Raw genomic sequence first — 17773 nt, 5'->3', positions numbered from 1 at the left:
TCTGCCAAGTCTTCATTTCATACTGTGTATAGTTTAATTTTAGAGGGATTTAGTTATGCAATAGGAAAAAAACTCTCCATACTTAAGCTAGAACCTGAAATCAACCAGACAGTGAAAGAATAGTATCAGTTAAACACATGGAATTTCAAATTAAGAATTTGGCCTGAATGTAAAAATGAGAAATGCACTTCCAAAGATGTTAGATGTTGCAGCTGTCTTACTTAAATAATTTTCTTTCAAGCTTTTAAGGTAAATGTACAAGTACCAAGCAATATTTTTTCCTGCTAGAGAATGTTTTTCATACACTTTTTCTTACTCTTAAAGTTGGAGTAAATCTCTTACTGCTGGCTAGCATTTTTGCTCACATCTATCTTTATGCCTTCCACATTTTATATATGTGTGTGTATATATATATGGTGGAGGATTTTGTCTTTACTTTTTCTTCTCTTGGCTTCTGCCTAGCACAGTTTCTTCAGGGAGAAGACCAACTGTCAGAGCATATGTTTACAGTATAGGTTTATTTTGACTTTGCACTCCTGCTTTAATTCACCATGGTAAGTTGGGTAAGTCATGCCTATTTTAGCTATCTGTTCTAAAAACAAACATAGGTAGTAAGAGGTGGGGCGGGTTAAGTGTAAATATAGCTGTGCATGTATAAAATATACTGAAAATGGCTCTTTGATGCAGTTCCTAAAGATAGTATTCCTCTGGATAAACTGTATAAAAAGTGTTGGTGCTGCTACCTGCAAATTTACACTGGCAATCCCAATTTAATTGGCATGTTTGTGGCAATGGACTCTTCTAGTAGATACTGCCCTGCTGTATCAAAAATAGGAAAAGGAGCAAAGAAAAACTCCCCAATCTTTCCCCCACATGGCCTGCCAAATCTCTTCTTGTGCTTCCAGATAGTCCTGTTATTTTCCAGAAGTTGTCTGTCATGAACTGACTAGAAGGCTTATTGCAATAGAGTGGCATGCTTGGGTCCATGCTGTGTAAGTAGCTTTTGTCTTAAATTTAGTATAAAAACATTATAGAAAGCATAATTCATGTTATCTAAGAAACCAGTAAAAGGACTGCACACACTTAAATCTCTGGCATTCTTTAGTGTAAGAAAATGATACCTGGCAGGGACATGAATTCTACATCTCCTGCCTACTTCAAGTGAAGTGGCATGGTCATTCTAGAGTGGGGGCAGATGAACTCCTGCTCATAATAACAGATAAGTTACTATTCTTGCTAACAATTGTTTTGGGCGGTTTTAGGTTGGTTTTTTTTTTTTTTCCTTCTGAAATTATTAAGACTCTTTGGAGTCTTGTCTGTCCAAAAATTGTACTAAGGGTAAGCTGCAGAGCTAACAAATAGCTTGAGGACTGATAGAGTAGTTGACAGCTTATTTTAAAATTAGCTCTTATTATCTTACATATGAAAGTTGTTGGGGTTTTCTTTTCACATCTGAGTTTCCAGATGACAAAAAATTAGATTAGAAAATAACCCAGATTTTTCTGTTTTCTTTTGAAATAAACATCTGCATAATCTTTAGTTCCTCTAATCAAACACACAATTGTCCAGTTTGTCATTCATGTCCCATTAAGATATTTTGCTCAGGTGACAATAAAGTCTGGAGCTTCACTATAAATGAACAGCTTGGCAATGAACAGATGTTTTCTAAATATTTTGTAGTCCATTGATACAACTGATGTTACTACATGAAAGCTAAAGTTCAATAAGAAAATAATGCATTCATCTCTGAGAGTATGTTTCTGGTTTTTTGAAGCATGGTAGACACCTTGGCATAACGTAGCAGCACATAATGGTTTGTGGGTTTTGAAAAGGTGCAGGCCATATTGTGCTGCCTCAAAAATACAAGGATTTCATCACCCTGAAGAGACATACCACTCACTTATGAATTAGTCAATCTTGTGATGCTGATGTCTGTCATACTTTAGCAGCACGTAAATATTGGTGTTAAGACTGTAAATATCTCCAGTATTAACTGTGCTGCTGAAGTAAGGCTAGCCACTTCTGCACGTGAGTCATGGAACAGGACATTGCATGTATTTCTTATGCCTTTTTATTTCTATAAATTTATATATTGTTTTTATATGAACATTTTCTTAGCTTTTTTTTTTTTAATTTTCATTTATTCAGAAACTGTTTAGAGCTTCATAGTATCTGATGGTAAATGTAGAATTGACATATATATATATAATTTTGCCTTGGTTTATGTGAAAACTGAACTTTTTAAAGGAGCCATCTCAAGCTACCCCTGTCTAACAATGCTTTGGTAAGTATGTTTTGTTTATATATTTAAAAACTATAAAAATTATGTTACTTTAATTTACAGCACATTTCATTATTAAAACTCTTAAAACTGTGTTCATTTTTACAACATTACATTTTAAATTAGTGGAACTGGGAAGTTTTTGATCATGCCCTTAGCAAAGAGAACTCATAAAGAAAAAGTGCCTTGCAATTTTTTTAACAAAATTTATTAACCACTTCATTTCTTAAACCATTGGGCTATAAACAGATAACAGTTTTATGGTTAAAAGTTTAAATTCTCCATCTGACTGTGAATTTACTAATTTTTTCTCATCTTCCACTAAGATTTTTTCTCTTGCAGGAGAATCTTTCATTGAGATGAGTGAAATTGCTGCAGTGAGAATGGAAATTACTTGGGCTTCTTTTCCTTTTAAAAGCTGCATGCAAGAACTGTGTGGTGAGTCAAATGTAGACTAATGGTTATGTAAATGTCACTAATTTTAGATACAGATCTGAAAGTGTGTTTCCTTTTAAGATTTTATTTTCTTCACTATCATGACTCAGTATCACTTGCTAATCTAATTTTATTAGCCCTGTTGTATTTTACCATTTAAAATACACATTACCTTATTCAAATAGTTGTTCACAGAGTCAAGTTAATGTATCATATAGATGTTTTAAAAGGAGGAAAAAAAGCTTATCTGCACTCAAGATTTGTTTTGATTTTAGCCTTCACAGGCCTGCTGCTGGTGTAGTTGCACAGGTACAAAGATGATAAAAATGAATATGAATCCAAGTTGTTATAATTCATAAGCTTGCATTATTTGACCATATTTCAGTATTTCAGACTGGTAAAAATCACACTCTCATTGCCTACTACTGCTATGGTTTTAAACTGGCAAAATTACTAATGGCTAAAATTTCCAATTTAGTTCAGACCTGAGCAGTTCTCAATAGCACAGCTATGGAGAATTAGATAGCCTACAGCTTTTCATCAGGAACACTTGTGTGCACTTTAACCTACTACATTTCTCTTAAGATACATGAGCAAAATGAGGTTGGCTACTTAGAAAAAATATCCTATCTAGATAAAAGTTGGATAGCTTTCTCGTTGAATTTCTTCAAGTAGCACTATATAACTGCTAAATATTACAGACCTGCACATACACTTCAGCCATTTGAAGACTTAGAATGCTTGGAAAGACCTTAAAGGTCACTGATTTTTTTTTGAGTGTGATGCAGACTGGTGCTTGCAGCAGGCCATCCATCCAGTTGCTCTTGTAGATCTAGTGTTTTAATGTACCCAGGATTTTTCCCAAGGACTTCTATGAGTAGATGTGAATCTAAAGAGCTGATCAGAAACTTGAGAGCATACAAGTCTGTTTGCATGGCTTTGTCTAAGTCCAGTGGCCAAACTGTTTGTTCCTGACTACTTCATTGTGCTCATGTTGGCCTTTGTGTGAAGATAGAAACAGTCTGTGCTTCCTTCTGGTTCACCATGCAAACTCCTATCACTGGCACAAGGGCAGGAAATAGCAGAGAGCAGGAAGAAGCAGAAGGGCAAAGGTTGGAGCGCCTCGTTTGGTGGCCCTAGCGGCTTAGAATAGTTCAGTGACGTGGTGAAAACACAGTTTGAGCATTTGCAGAACCAGAGTTCAACTGAGGAACCAAAGTTCCTGTCTGGATTAAGAAAACTACTTCAAGTGCTTATGAAGGCCTACTCAAATGATTTAGTTCCTAAACCTTTGAAAAGGATGTTACATTTCTCACATGGTTCACAGGTGGCTTAATATTAGCAGTTATATATTGTAGAGGTTTGCCGTATAGGAGGTGCCGGAGATTGTGGCTGGACCGAACTCACTTCGCATTGCAGCTCTGGGGTCCTAAGGACTGTGCCCGATGTAAGAAAGGAAGGCTCACTGTTTTCAATTCAGGGGCTTATTTTCTTCTAGGCTTAGGAACTATATGGGAAAAAGATATTTAATTAACATAAAAAGGCAAGAAAAGATAGGCCTGCTTGAAAAGAAACTGAGACTACTAGCTGTATATGAGTGAAGACAACTAGTGTTAGGAGCATGTCTAAAAAATGCGGTGTTAAAAGGTTGGAGCTGAGAACAGATGCAGGAAGGACAGATCTGACAAACTGGAAAATCAGAAGTATTGAAATATACTGGGCAAAGATTTAGGGGTTTGTTTATTGAATTTGGAAGAAGCAGCAGCCTGACAGAGGGGTCTGGCTTGAGGCAAAGCGACAGAGTCAGGTTTAGGGAAAGGGGCTTGCTCTCCTCAGATGATTCCTAACATTCACGGGAATGCTCTGCACTTTGGATCCAGAAGAGAATGCAGACTGGAAAGTTGTAGCTTTTGCTATTATATGGGAAATCATTGTCAATTTCATCCCCCTCATCATATTCCACAGAGAAGAGGGCAAACCTATTAGTACCCTCAGCTACTTCATGGATTTTGGTCCCCGAAAAGAAATCCCAAAGTAAGAGCAGTTGAGTTTGTAGGGGAGAGCTCTAGTTCAAACGGGATAGTTTCTTTAAGGCTATGTGCAGTCAATTTTGAATATATTCAAGGATGGAGATTCTGCAGCCTGTCTTGTTCAGCTAGAATTTCATGCAATTCACTTCTTACCTGTTGCTTCTTGTCTTGTGTCTGAACACAGCTGAGAAGAGCCTGGCTATGCCTTTACTCTCCTGTACCCCCACCAGCAAGCATTTAGAAAGGTTGCTGAGATCACACAAACACAAGCCTTTTCTTCTCCAGACTGGAGTCTCAACTCACTCAGCCTTTTTTCATGTGAAAGATTCTTCAGTTCTCTCATCATCTTTGTGGAAGTAAATAAAATGCTTAATATAATAAGGGGAATTAGAATTCAAAGGAGGAAATGTTTTTGTGAGGAGAAAATGAAAAAAACAAAGCACAAGCTAATAACTGTTAAAAGAAGAAGAAGATGACAAAATGAAACATTAAGAAGTTAGATAACTCCTGCTTTAAGATTCTGCAATCTTCATTTGCCCCCTTGTGTCAGTATACTATGAAGCAGTCTTTGTGATCACACAGAATCTAATCTATTGATAGGGTCAGCCTCTTGTGCTGGGCCAGGGAAGATGTTTGTGGGCTGTGCAAGCAAGAAGCCTGATGTTGCTATAGATGCTGCAGAAATTAGTAAAAATTCTGTAGGCAATGGAACAAATGGCTGCAAATAGAGGAAACCAAATAGAGGTTATGTCAAGTGAGAATTCCTAAGAATTAGATGTGATGTTTATTCTTCTGCCTTTATTCTCATGTGATGCTGGACAAGTAACCAGGCCATTGTTTCTGTTGTGCATATATTGTGCTTTACTTTAGAAGTGGCTGATTTAAGATTCACATGTCTAAAAGAAACACTGGTGGTTCACATTGGTAGCTGAGCTGCTTAGGAGTTGTCATTTGAATTAAAATGCTCTGTAAAGTTATGTCGCTGACAGTCTCCTCTTCTTAAAGGGAACTTGAAACTGTTGCATACTATGATAGTTTCTACATCTCACTGTCACATTTAAAATAGAGGTAATGGACACATACCTTGAAGGGCTCTTGGCTACTTTTGTTCAGTAGCTGTGCCACAGTAATGCATTTCCTTATGGAATTTTCTATGGCATTTATTAATTCTGATTTCAGAGGAAGAGGTGAGTACTGTGCATCTTTTAAAGACCAGATCTGCAATCAACTTTCCTTGTTACCAGCTCAGGCTGGGAAGCAGAGTTTCTGTGCTGTTTATTGGTCTATTTCTGCAGTCCTGTGAACTCTAAAATACTCTGACTTGTGTCCTGTCTTGTCACTGATTCATTTTGCAAATATAACTCATTATTAAACATTTGTGTGTGCCTCTTTTTTTGCTTGTCATTTTTGTAAGTAACATCATCAACATTCTGCAAAATCTTCTATATACTAAAGGTAAGGTACATGTTTGAACTTCAGCATATTTGACAATAAATTTACCTGTGAAGATCTATTTTCCAGAGAGAAAAAAAATGAATTAGTTAAATTGTAACAATTTCTTAATGTACAGTGGTAAGCACTGCATTTTCTAGAAATGTAAAGTGACATATTGTTTGACTAGCTAGGACAGCCAACAATAGTATAAGACTGTGGTTCTACAGCCTTGCAGTTCTTGAACCAGACAAGTTTGGGAATGAGTCTTCTTGTTTCTTTCACTATTACCCTGGCTCTCATATGCCTTTGGTGGTTTCACTGAATGACTTTAGGTTAGTTTTTGGTAGGCTCAGCCAGCTGAATATGCTTACTGTAAGCAACAGTGCCAGCACCGAGAAAATGCCCTTCACTCCTGAGACTGGCACTCCAGTTTTAAAGTCCATTTCACTGCTTAAATCACTGTAAGGAATATTCAGGGCCTTATTCTTTGTTTCTTGACACTACTACAGACAGACTTGGCCTATCTGCTCTTTAAATTGATATCAAAGGTCTAGAAACATTTCGGTCTATCTCTTTTCTTGTACAGAAGATTAGTATCAACATATGAAACCAGCACAAAAATGCTCATATAGATATAGCTTCTTAGCATCTGTACTATGCCTTTCCTATTATCAAGAAAATGTGAAAGTCTCCCCCTTTTCCAACAAGCAATATCTGTTATTCTCAGACACATCAATAAATACATTAAAGCTATATTATCCATCTATAATGAAACTTTCAGATCAAAAACACAAGATTTCCAGTAGTATGAGACAAAGATGGACAAGAATTCTGTTTTGGAGGTATGAAATCTGTTAAATGACTTGTTCTTCAACCAGTTTTAGGAAGTGTGCATGAATGGTAGGTTGTACAGTCAGGAAAAGGATTTCACTGCAGAGTTGATAACATTGTGTAGCCAGACAGCCCCCTGTTGGTTGTATTGCTGTGGAGGTTCTAGAAAGAAATTGTGCTTGAATTCAGCTGTTCATTGCACTCAGCAAGCAATTTTTTTCAATCCCGTATCACAAATAGAGAAAGTGGAGGGAGAATAAAAATGGTTGTGCTTGTAAAAACTACCTTTGAATTAAGTTTTCTCTCTTGTGTATAAGAAATGTTAAAGCTTGGTTAAATAGAGGGCCTGCACACAGTTCCTTAATGCCTTTATAGAAGTTTATTTTTAAATTGCTGTAGTAAAAATGTAGAGCAATGCTTCATCCTTGTGATAAAACTTAAGACTAGCATGCCTTAATATCACATTTATAGCCTAAGGCAAAGTATTTAGATAAAGTTCTGTCAAAAATGCAGGGTTTTAAAACATAAAAGTTTGTAAGCTGGCAATGAACTAACCAGGTACAGCCTTATTTAATAACTAAGACTCTTGCAGGCATATCTGTGAGAGCTTCTGCTATTTAACAAGGTACAATTTTACCAAGAGTGAGTCTTGGGTATTTTTTAATAATTTGCTTTGCTTTAGGATGTTTTCTGTATGTGTTTTAAGTTGCTGCCAATGCAACTAGTACTGTGTTTCTCATACGTTGAGAAATGGAAGAAGTTCTTATTCAAAATGAAATTACTGTGTTATGCTGGCAATTGCAGGACAATTATTAGGCATTTTGGCTTTTTTTTTTTTTTTTTTCCTAATGTGTTTGTGAAAAGAACCTAAAATCTCCCTTGTAATGGTCACTTTATATCCATCCACAATAGATATTCTATGAAATTGTAGTACTGGGTGATGCAAGGATTCCAGAAAGAACTTTTAGAGAGATACAGAGTCTTCTGCTCTGAATTAAACAATACATAAGTTCTCTTTCTGCATCAGGTATGGCCAAGGTTATAACACCTCATCTTCATTTAAGGAATTGGATTTGTGGCTGAAAATCCATAGCTGCAACAGTGCTAGAGAAATTGATGTGACAGTTAGTTTCTACTACAGCACAGGAGACTAGCGTGATGCCAAGAAAGCCAGAGTGCTGGAGAACATTTTCTCACTCTTAGAACTCATTTTAAAAATCAGTGATCAGGTATCTTGGAGCAGCTGGCAAAAACAAGAGGGTAAGTCTTACCTGCTGTGACTAAAAAGAGGAAATGGGAAAGATAGGGACAGAACAAAGAGCTGGTTTAAAATTGTCATGACTTGCTAAAATCCCTCAGAAAAGTTTTAAGAAACTAGCTGAAACAATCTCAAGGCAAGGGGACTCCTCCATGAAACAGAAAACCAGAAGCCTGAGGAGATTCAGGTTCACATCTCCTGCTTCTGAAAAAATACCCAGTGGAAGTTGCCCACAGATGTTCCCCATCTTTCTTGTTAAATCAAGGATATGCGCAAAAAAGTCACAAAACGATTTTGTTCAAAGTTGTTGGCAGTGATAACTATTGCTGTTAGCAGATGAAAGCAAGCTGCAGGTAGAATTTCAAAGGGTAGTGGAATTTGTTTTTATTGGACTAACTGTGCAGTTCCTTGCATGTTCCATATTCTTTTCCTAAGATGTTTCCTGAAGTAATGGTAAAGTCAGCATACAATAAATATAAGTAACCATTAAAGCGCACTAAAAGGAATACCTTATGTTTCCAGTAGATGTACACTGAGATAACGAAGTATTTTTATATAACAAAGATTTGTGAATTGCATCACAGTCCGCTATTATGCCAAAGTTCTGGGATAATTGCTGAAGAGAGCACCAGTAAAGGTGGCTTTAAACTGCTTTATGCTCCTACATTCTCTAAGTCTGCTGAAGGTGGAAAGCAGGGAGCCAGCATTAAAGAACTTCAGCAGCTAGCAAGGGGATTCACCTCTTCCCTCTTTGCAATCTACCCTCAAACTGCTTCCTTTCTGTGTTGGAAGCAGCTTTTTGAGTCTTTGGGTTCCAGAGGTATTTTGGTTTGGGTTGGGTTTTTTTCACAGGAGAGTTTACAATCCCGCTTAAAAATTAGCAGCATAGGTAAGAGCCTGTTCTAGGTTGAAGAAGATTCAAATAATTTACCCAGTTCAGAAAAATAAAATATTCTTCTGAGGAGGAAGAGTGGTTACCCCATTCCCAAATTAGGATTGAACTTCAGGACTTCTTCATTGTTCTAAAGTATCATTAATTTTTAGTTTAAGTAATTCTAGTTACTTGGAACATAGCTGGTATGTAACCTGCGTACTTAATTCAGGCATAAAGTAACTAGCCTGAGAAAAGCACTCCCTTTTGCTATGAATGTATCTCAGTTTCCTCCAAAATTGCAGGTTTTTCTCTTTAGCTGTGAACATTTGTCCAGACCAGTGGACATAATTTTTAATCATAATTGACAAATCCTAACTTTATCTCTAGGGGATTTTTTATGTTTACTGCAGGATTCTTTTTATAACAGCACCTGGTCCTGATGATTTATAGTGTTTGAGTTTCTCAGGCTTTCAACAGGCTCTTTTGAGATATCTAGGCCTGGGAAAACTCCATAATCTGTGAATCTTCATAAGGCACATCCTTGAGATAGGAATTTCTCTGTCACCCTTTATGTTGAAACCAAATAATTTATATTGATCCCATGACATTTTCTTTCATCTGCTTCTGGATATTACATGGACAAAACCAAAAAATATCCTCCTGAATTATAAAATCTTTAAGAATACTTGTAATTCTGTGTGTGTGTGTGTTGTGCATTGATACAGGGGTACTGCCTGAAGCCATGAGTACCAGTCGAGCAGAACATCTTTCAGCAGCACCTGTGAAAGCAATAACTGCATTTCTTTGTGCAAGAGTAGTGTTAATCCATCCCCTCATTCTTCAGACTACCAGTGGCTACAGAGAGCTTTTCATTAGCTAATGATAGTAGTAATTTTATTTTTTCCCTAACCTTCATTAGGTTTTCCTTACTTTACTTTCTTACTTGTTTACATTAACACTTAATGAACTGTTAAGATGTGGTTTAGTTAAGAAACTATAGCATTTCTGATTTGTTGGGTTTGGTTTTTTTCTGCTTTGGTTGGAGAAATTGCTTCAAGAATTCTATGTCTGTGCATACCCCATGAATGAGCACGACCTCCCTAGCATTTAGACGTTTACTGTGTAATGTAGTGGTGTCATTAAAGACTGCCTACATAAGATACACTTTACTTGAGTTGATGAGCATCACATGAATCTTCTAAGAAGGCTGAGCAAGCAAAACATCTTGCCTCAAGATGTCACAAGTGATACAGGCACCTGGCCTCTGGTTCTAGTTTGCCTGAGCAGAAACACTTGAGAAATACCAGAGCTCTTTTGCTTTTCTAACTGCTTGTCCTGGGCTGTCAGTAAGGCTCTTAACATGGCTAGACCTTGATTAGATGGAGACAAGGAAGAGAACATTTGCAAAACAGATCCTGATTTTATCCTACATAAATTCTGAAGAAGTTAAGCACAGCTCAGACCTGGGAATACTGGGCAGTCCAATGATGCAGAGCTGGAATTTTCATGATACAATGGTCTACAGTTCTTGGATTCCTTGGCATCCATAATTCTAGAGAAATTATTAGTAACAATGTGGCACCAAGAATTAATTATAACAAGGTTGGAATCACTTTTGAATCTTTGAGCTCCATCAGAGAAATCCAGCTCCTCACTGTCAAATCAGGTTCAGAATCACCCCTCATAAACTTCAACGGGTGTCTGGCCCTCAGCATTGATTCAAACATTCTCTATTCTGCTAGTACTCAGAGATCATTTTTTATAAGCTTCTGGCATCCTGTAGGACTAGTTCCAATAAAATACTTGTGTGCTTAGTCAGAACCAGAAGAAGACTGAAAGGTTCTGTACAGTTCCGCTTAGCTGGATGCATCCTACATCAGTAGAGAGGTAGGTGTGGTTCACACTAGGACAGCTTATAGAGATGGGAACTTCCTGTAATTTTCAGCATCTCACAGATTCCAAAGTGTTAAGGTTGGAAAAGGCCTCTAGTCCAGCCGTTAAACCAGCACCACCATGCTCACCAATAAACTATATCCCCGAGTGCCACACCCACATCCCTTTTCAGCTTCTCCAGGAATGGTCATTTTGCCTGGGCAGCCTGTTCTAATGCTTAACCACCCTTTCAGTGAAGAAAGTTTTCCTACTGTCCAATCTAAACCTACACTAGCACAACTTGAGGCCATTTCCTTTCATCTTGCCACTTGTTACCTGCGAGAAAAGACTGACATCCACCTTGCTACATCCTTTCAGATAATTGCAGAGAGCTTTCTTGTTTGTTCCTCCAGGTAACAAGTGACAGGATGATAAAAAATGGCCTAAAACTCTACCAGGGGAAGTTTAGGTTGGACATTAGGAGGAATTTCTTCTCAGAAAGGGTAATTAGATATTGGAATGGGCTGCCCAGGGAAGTGGTGGAGTCACCATCCCTGAAGGTGTTTAAGAAAAGACTGGATGTGGCATTTGGTGCCATGGTCCACTTGACAAGGTGGTGTTCAGTTGGTCATAGGTTGGACATGATCTGAGACGTCTTTCCCAAGCTAATTTATTCCGTGAAAGCTGCCTCCAATGACAGGAAATATTGATAACTAGAGCAAAAAGATGCTGAAGTTTTGTCTCTGCTGTAGAAAGAATTACCTTCTGAAAATGAGGGTCTCAAGTAGCATATTATTAGTTCATGCTGCAAATGCTAATTTGAAATGGAAAGCATTGCCACAGCCATCTAGAAAGGAATTTAGATATGGTGCAGTAGAGAGCCTTTATTGCAGTAGTGACATTTCCAGAGACAGACATCTTGATAAAAAGTATTTCTATGGGTTTTCTGAAGCACAAGGACCTATTCAATGCTTTGCATTCTCTTTTATAGACAAGTTTGTACCACACTCTTCTTAGATCCTCAAGACAAGTAAACACCAGTTGCCAAATACAGGCATCACAAGAGCACAGGCTTTCCAACCCTGCAGGCTTACATGCCCTCCCGCAAAGCAGCACAAGACTTAAAGAGGGAAAAAAGACAACTTCCTTGTGTGTAGCAGTTCACCTGCTTCTTTCATCTACATGGCAGTGTCTGAATGTTCACACCAGAACATTTGGAATGTTTTTGAAGTTGTACCTCTTCCTTTCAAACACTGAAATGGTTTTACAAAGTGTTAAAGCCTACCAATTGTCACAGAGATTTGGGTATTCTATTTTAGTCACTCATTGACTCCTTTTTGTCCAAAGTGTTTTATGAGAGCATGTTAGATCATTAGTAACACTGCTTCTTTTCCTATGGAAAAGACATCCTCTTTTTATCTCTTAAAAAGGGAAGGGGATCTCTTAAAAAAGATGGTAGTGAGCCAATTCCAATACAGTATTCACTTTGGCTGTCCCAGAACTCAAGAATGTAAATGCACGGAGCTGAAAGATCAGCTACAAAGAAATGTTTTCAGCCAGCAGTTTATCACTACCAAGGTAGAAAGCCCTGAGAGCTCTGAGTTTTCAAAACAGTTATTTCCACACTGTTACCCACCCAGCCTGAAGGAACAGTGTGGTCTTTCTAGCAGGCGTCATTGCCTCCAGTATAAGACCTGTGTGCTTGTCACTGCCTCTTTCAGAAGAACAAAAACCCACATATGCATGTGTGTCCTGAACACTCTGTAAGTGATCCAAGAACTGTCATTACATCCTTCATTCTTGGTTTTGTCTTGGTCCTCAGGGTAGACAAGCAGTCAGCATAGATCTCTCCACAGAAGAGATGATCCAAACCATAGCAGTCTGATGTTCCATTAGCCTTCTGTGACTTCACATAACATTCAGCTTTTCTATTCAATCTCAGAGCCTATCTCAGAAGCTCATTGAGATCATGGGTCAGAGGGTGGTGAGGCACTGGCACAGGTTGCCCAGAGAAGCTGTGGAAGCCTGGAATTGTTCAAGAGCAGGTTGAATGGAGCTTGAAGCAACCTGGTCTAGTGAATGGCATTCCTGCCCACAGCAGAGGGGCTGGAACCAGATAGTCTTTAATGTTCCTTCCAACCCAAACCCTTCTGTGATTCTAGGGGCAAGACTTTCAATAGCTTAGCACAAGACACTGTTACAGCACAGCTTATGAGGGCAAACTATAGCCAACAAAGGAATTGCTTAAGTGTTCCTGTGCTTGCTTGGGCATTTCCAGCAGGGAGTCTCCAAAAGATGAATCTTGAAAAAATATGATCATTTGACCATCATTTTTCCAACATGTATTTGTAGAGATTTTGAGACTGTATATGGATACCAGTGAAGTCTAGATTGCACTATTACACTTCAATTGTCAAAGAAATCTTATAAAATAGGAGCAGAAAGCAGTTTTAGCCTAACCAATGATGGAAGAAACTTCTGTTACATCAGGGGCCATGCAGATAAATTTTTCATTTACATTCTTGACATGGCCATATTTAAGCTATTAATGTATTCTGGGGATCCATGGTTTACTGAGCCATCTTGAGAAGATAATGTTTTGAACAACTATAGGTAGCAAATTAATATTATATGGGTTAAGGATAGAATTGGAAATGGAGAAAACAAAAGGTAAACCAGTCTGTTCCAGGAGATACCTTTCCCATTTATGGAAAATTAGGAACTTATCAACAGGGTTAGTGCTCACCATAATGCAACTGGCATTGAAACAAAGGCTACCAACAGGACATATCCAGCTTAGCTTCTGTTTCTAAATGTGAGGTATCAACATAGTCAAATCCATCTGATGTCTGGATCCTGCACTGTTTCACTTCACAACATGTATGCAGAAATTACCTCCTAAAGAAAAATTTTCTTCTTCAGGTATGTGAACTATTACTGGAAGATATTCTATAATGCATTAACCTAACACATTGGAAAAAAATAAAACATCCCTATAGTCTCATGAACATTTAAGTTCTTTGTCCATGTTATTCTGTGCCATTTCCAGGTTTGTACAGCAGCTATTACCCACCCATTTGTTCACCCCTGTGAGATCTGCTTTTCTTTGTCCAGTGGCATTGACATTTCTGGCAGCTCTGTCCTCTCCTCAGTACAGTAAATTGTGTCTCTGGGCTCACAAAGGCCATGACTCTTTCCAGCCTAGTTTTATTCCTTTACTTCCTCTGGGTAATGGGAAAGAAGTGAGTTTGCCGCCTTCTCTGATCTCTGCCTGCCCTTACCACGTAGTCCCTTCCTCTGTTCCACCAGGACCTGGCTGAGGAGCAGGCTGAAGACATAGTAAAAACACAAAGATTAAAGGATGGAAGGATCAGCATGCCTTCTGTTTATTGTTGAATACTACATTGTAAATAAACCAGTATGTCAGCAATTACTTTATTACTCAGTTTAGATATCACTGGGGAACAAAAACCAAAAACATAAACCAGCCTTTTCAGAAGGCCTTCAATGAAAGCTACAAACTGCCTTTAAAAGTCAAAGAAAACTCAGTTCCTTACTCCAAAGTACTAGTAAAACCCCAGACTTGATGTTTCCAATCTATTGCCTTTTTTTTTTTTCGAGTGGAGAATCAGGATGGAACAATGTTGCAATGTTTAATCCTTCGCAGTTTCAGCAAGCACTAAGCTGACTGCTCTAACTGTAACTTGCTTAGAAAGCAAAGCCGTAAATTAATTTTCTACAGCAGACTTGTACACATTACTGTTTCCAGCCTTTAGGGCTACATTCATCATCCTGCTAACCAGAGAGAAGACACCAATTATTGAACCATTGCATTAGAATGAAAACAGTAGAAAAGGAGGAAGGATTCTTGGAAAAATTTACACATCAGATCACACTTCAGGAAGTTGTTTCAGCAGAAACTACATGATGGTCTAAAAATCTTTTTTTTAATAGAAGTCAGATCTATTTGCATTTTATATGATGACTAGTGATTTACATCTTACCCACTCATTTGAGAATATTCAGGGCTCTAGGCATATCTCCAACCAGAACCAGAATATTCAAATCATTGTTGGTCCATCCATTTACTAGTTACAACAAGGCCTTCTGTGACTAATTATGGTCTGACTGCAGCAGGAGAGGCAGCTTCAAAGAATGGGAATCTTCAGACACACTAGCAGTTCCCTTGGTTCCCAAATTCATTATTTATGTGGATTACATTGAGCTGACAGATTTAACTGGGCTGTTGAAGATATGGTCAAAGCAGCAGAGTCACTCCCTTCCCTTTTATTGTCTTCTGAATACATAACAGTCATATGCATCTGTCACTAGAGAGAGGAAGTTCTCCATCACTGGACTTCATTTGGGGTTTTATAGGCTGTTTCAGTAGCATTTGGGAATAGATCAATATAATATTTCGTAGGGAGTTGTATTTCTTCATGATGCACTGTAAATCTTTTATTGAAGATACTCCCACTGTTTATTGTTGAAAATCGATAAAAATAAACCTTGTAAAGTCAAAGCCTGGCAATGGTTCAGCACAAATCAGAGGGAAGGAGTAAGAGGCAATGAGCCTCCCTCCTCTTCTTGGATAATTCCCAGCTTGTTTCTCAATGAATATTTAGTAACACTTTCCAGCAATCTAGGAACAATTAAAAAAAAAGTATTCAAAGTTATGAATGCTTCGTTGTGAACTCAAACAGGACTTTTGATCCACTCTGGTGGCTTTCTGGTACTGAATTCAGCTGTGGATCAAAACAAAATATCACCCAGGTTGTGTTGGATGTACCTGAGACTTAGCCACTCAAGAGACTGACAAAAGCACATCACCCTTGCTTAGGTCAGATTAAGGGAGTTATGTTTGAGCATTGGAAAGCTGGAAACCAACCAAAATAGGTAGAAACTGGGAAGAGTTCACCAGGCTCCAAAGTTAACAGAAGATACTATCCCTGAGCATGATGCAATTACTCCAGCATCATTGTTTTGCCCTATGGCTGTTAATTCCTCATATACAGCATTGTAGAGAGGATCCAATTAGGAAATGAAAAATTGTTTGGAATTACTTAGTAAAGGGGGAAACTTCCCAGTACTATGGCCAGTGCAAAGAGATCAGTCTTAGTCTAAACAGTATCTTAGTCTATTGTATCAATTTCTAGAGCTTTATTTAAACATCTATTCTTAATCGTTTATACAATCACGTGAGTGCTGACTGCAGAACCTATAACAATGCAATGACTGCACTTCCCAAAGAAGTGCAAAAACCCTCATGAAGTGTCAGTGAAATCAATACCCAAAGAACAAGAAGGTATTTCACAATAGTCCTTCCTGGTATCAGCAGGATACTGAACAATTCAAGTGGTAAATAAATGACATGTCCCTGAAAGGGATAAGAATGACAAAAGAGAGACTTCCCAGTGTGTGAAGAAGCAGACAAAAAGTTACTTAAAAGCACAAAAAGTGTCACCCACCAATCACTAGAAAAGGATGTCAACATGGTGCAGGAATGGGAATGGAAAAAGTGTGTGGTACCTCTATCCCGTTGGGACATCCAACAGGCACCACAAGACTGTACTGGGAAAGCCCTTGAATATAGAAACACAGGATGAAACCGAGCTATAAAGGAGAGAAAAGTGATTAAAATGAGAAAGTGTACAGCAAATGAGGCATTACTTTTCTGAATCGTCTGCCTTTTGCAAACCCCACAAGCCAGCACCTCATTTTGGATGATCTTCTGCCATGTAACACTGCAGTCCCCATGAGTGGGGACAGGATGAGGTGCTGCCTCACCATCCAGTTTTTTTTTCCCCTAGGGCTCTGTCTGCTTGCCTGTTACAAAGCACAGAGAGCTCACTGTGAGTGAGTGAGTGAGTGAGTGAGTGAGTGAGTGAGTGAGTGAGTGAGTGAGTGAGTGAGTGAGTGGGCTGCCCCAGCATTGTGGCAGCCCCTTTCTAGCATCACAGGCATTAGAAGTTTCCACATTTCTGCTGAATCCAGGGAAGATTAAAAAGGCAAATACAGCAGTGAAGTTTACTGAAATCACCAAGTTTTGCATCTTCGCAGGAAAAAAATAATTCTCTTAAGAAACTTGGCAATGACTTGAAGAAGTAGATTATTTCAGGGTAACAAATTACTTTATTGGAAAATAAGTCAAAATGTCTCAAAATCCATTCCCATTTAATCAAAAATAGAGCTAGATGTGAGGAGTTTCTGCTTCTGTCACAAGTAAAAGCACAACCAAGTCACCATCTCACAACACACTGCTAGTCTAGCAGAGATGGTGTTGTGAGATACCGGAGTTGAATTGCCTGCCAAGGTTTGGGTGCAAGTACTTGGTTTAGCACATAATGTGGTTTTGACGACATAAAGCAGCTTTTAAAATCACTCGGACTTGTAGTTCCTATCAGTCAAATTCACTTCTACAGCTGTTCCCTTCTGTGTGAACAACTCTGCTGAGCACACACCACACAGTCTGCTCTCTGCTGCATCCCTGCTTGTTTGGGGCTTCAGAGGGGAAGGTGCAGAAAAAACATTGGCCACTATTCTAAACTCCTGCCTTGGTGCCTGCAGGTTACATTGCATACCACTTCAAAGGAAACAGAAAAACTGCCATCCTGGCTCAGCAACACTTTACAGTAGCATAAATAACCTCACAAAGTGGAGGCCAGCTGAAGATCCTCCTAGTAAATCAGTGCTATTTTTATATTAGTTTGTAAATGAACATAATTTCCCGTTCCTCCATGATTACTGCTATTTAGTTT

General features: G+C 38.4%; 1 long non-coding RNA gene across 1 annotated transcript; it reads left to right on the top strand.

Moving 5' to 3' along the window:
• Positions 1 to 1818: 1818 nt before the first annotated feature.
• On the top strand, positions 1819 to 6111 carry LOC310905968. The gene is made up of 3 exons (XR_014589312.1): positions 1819 to 2284; positions 2624 to 2719; positions 4931 to 6111. It is a non-coding gene; the product is annotated as an uncharacterized lncRNA (long non-coding RNA).
• The last annotated feature ends 11662 nt before the right edge of the window (positions 6112 to 17773 follow it).

This window comes from Zosterops lateralis (assembly GCF_965231275.1).
Source record: "Zosterops lateralis genome assembly, chromosome: 2".
NCBI classification, from domain to species: Eukaryota; Metazoa; Chordata; class Aves; order Passeriformes; family Zosteropidae; genus Zosterops; species Zosterops lateralis.
This window is presented reverse-complemented; position numbering and strand designations above follow the sequence as displayed.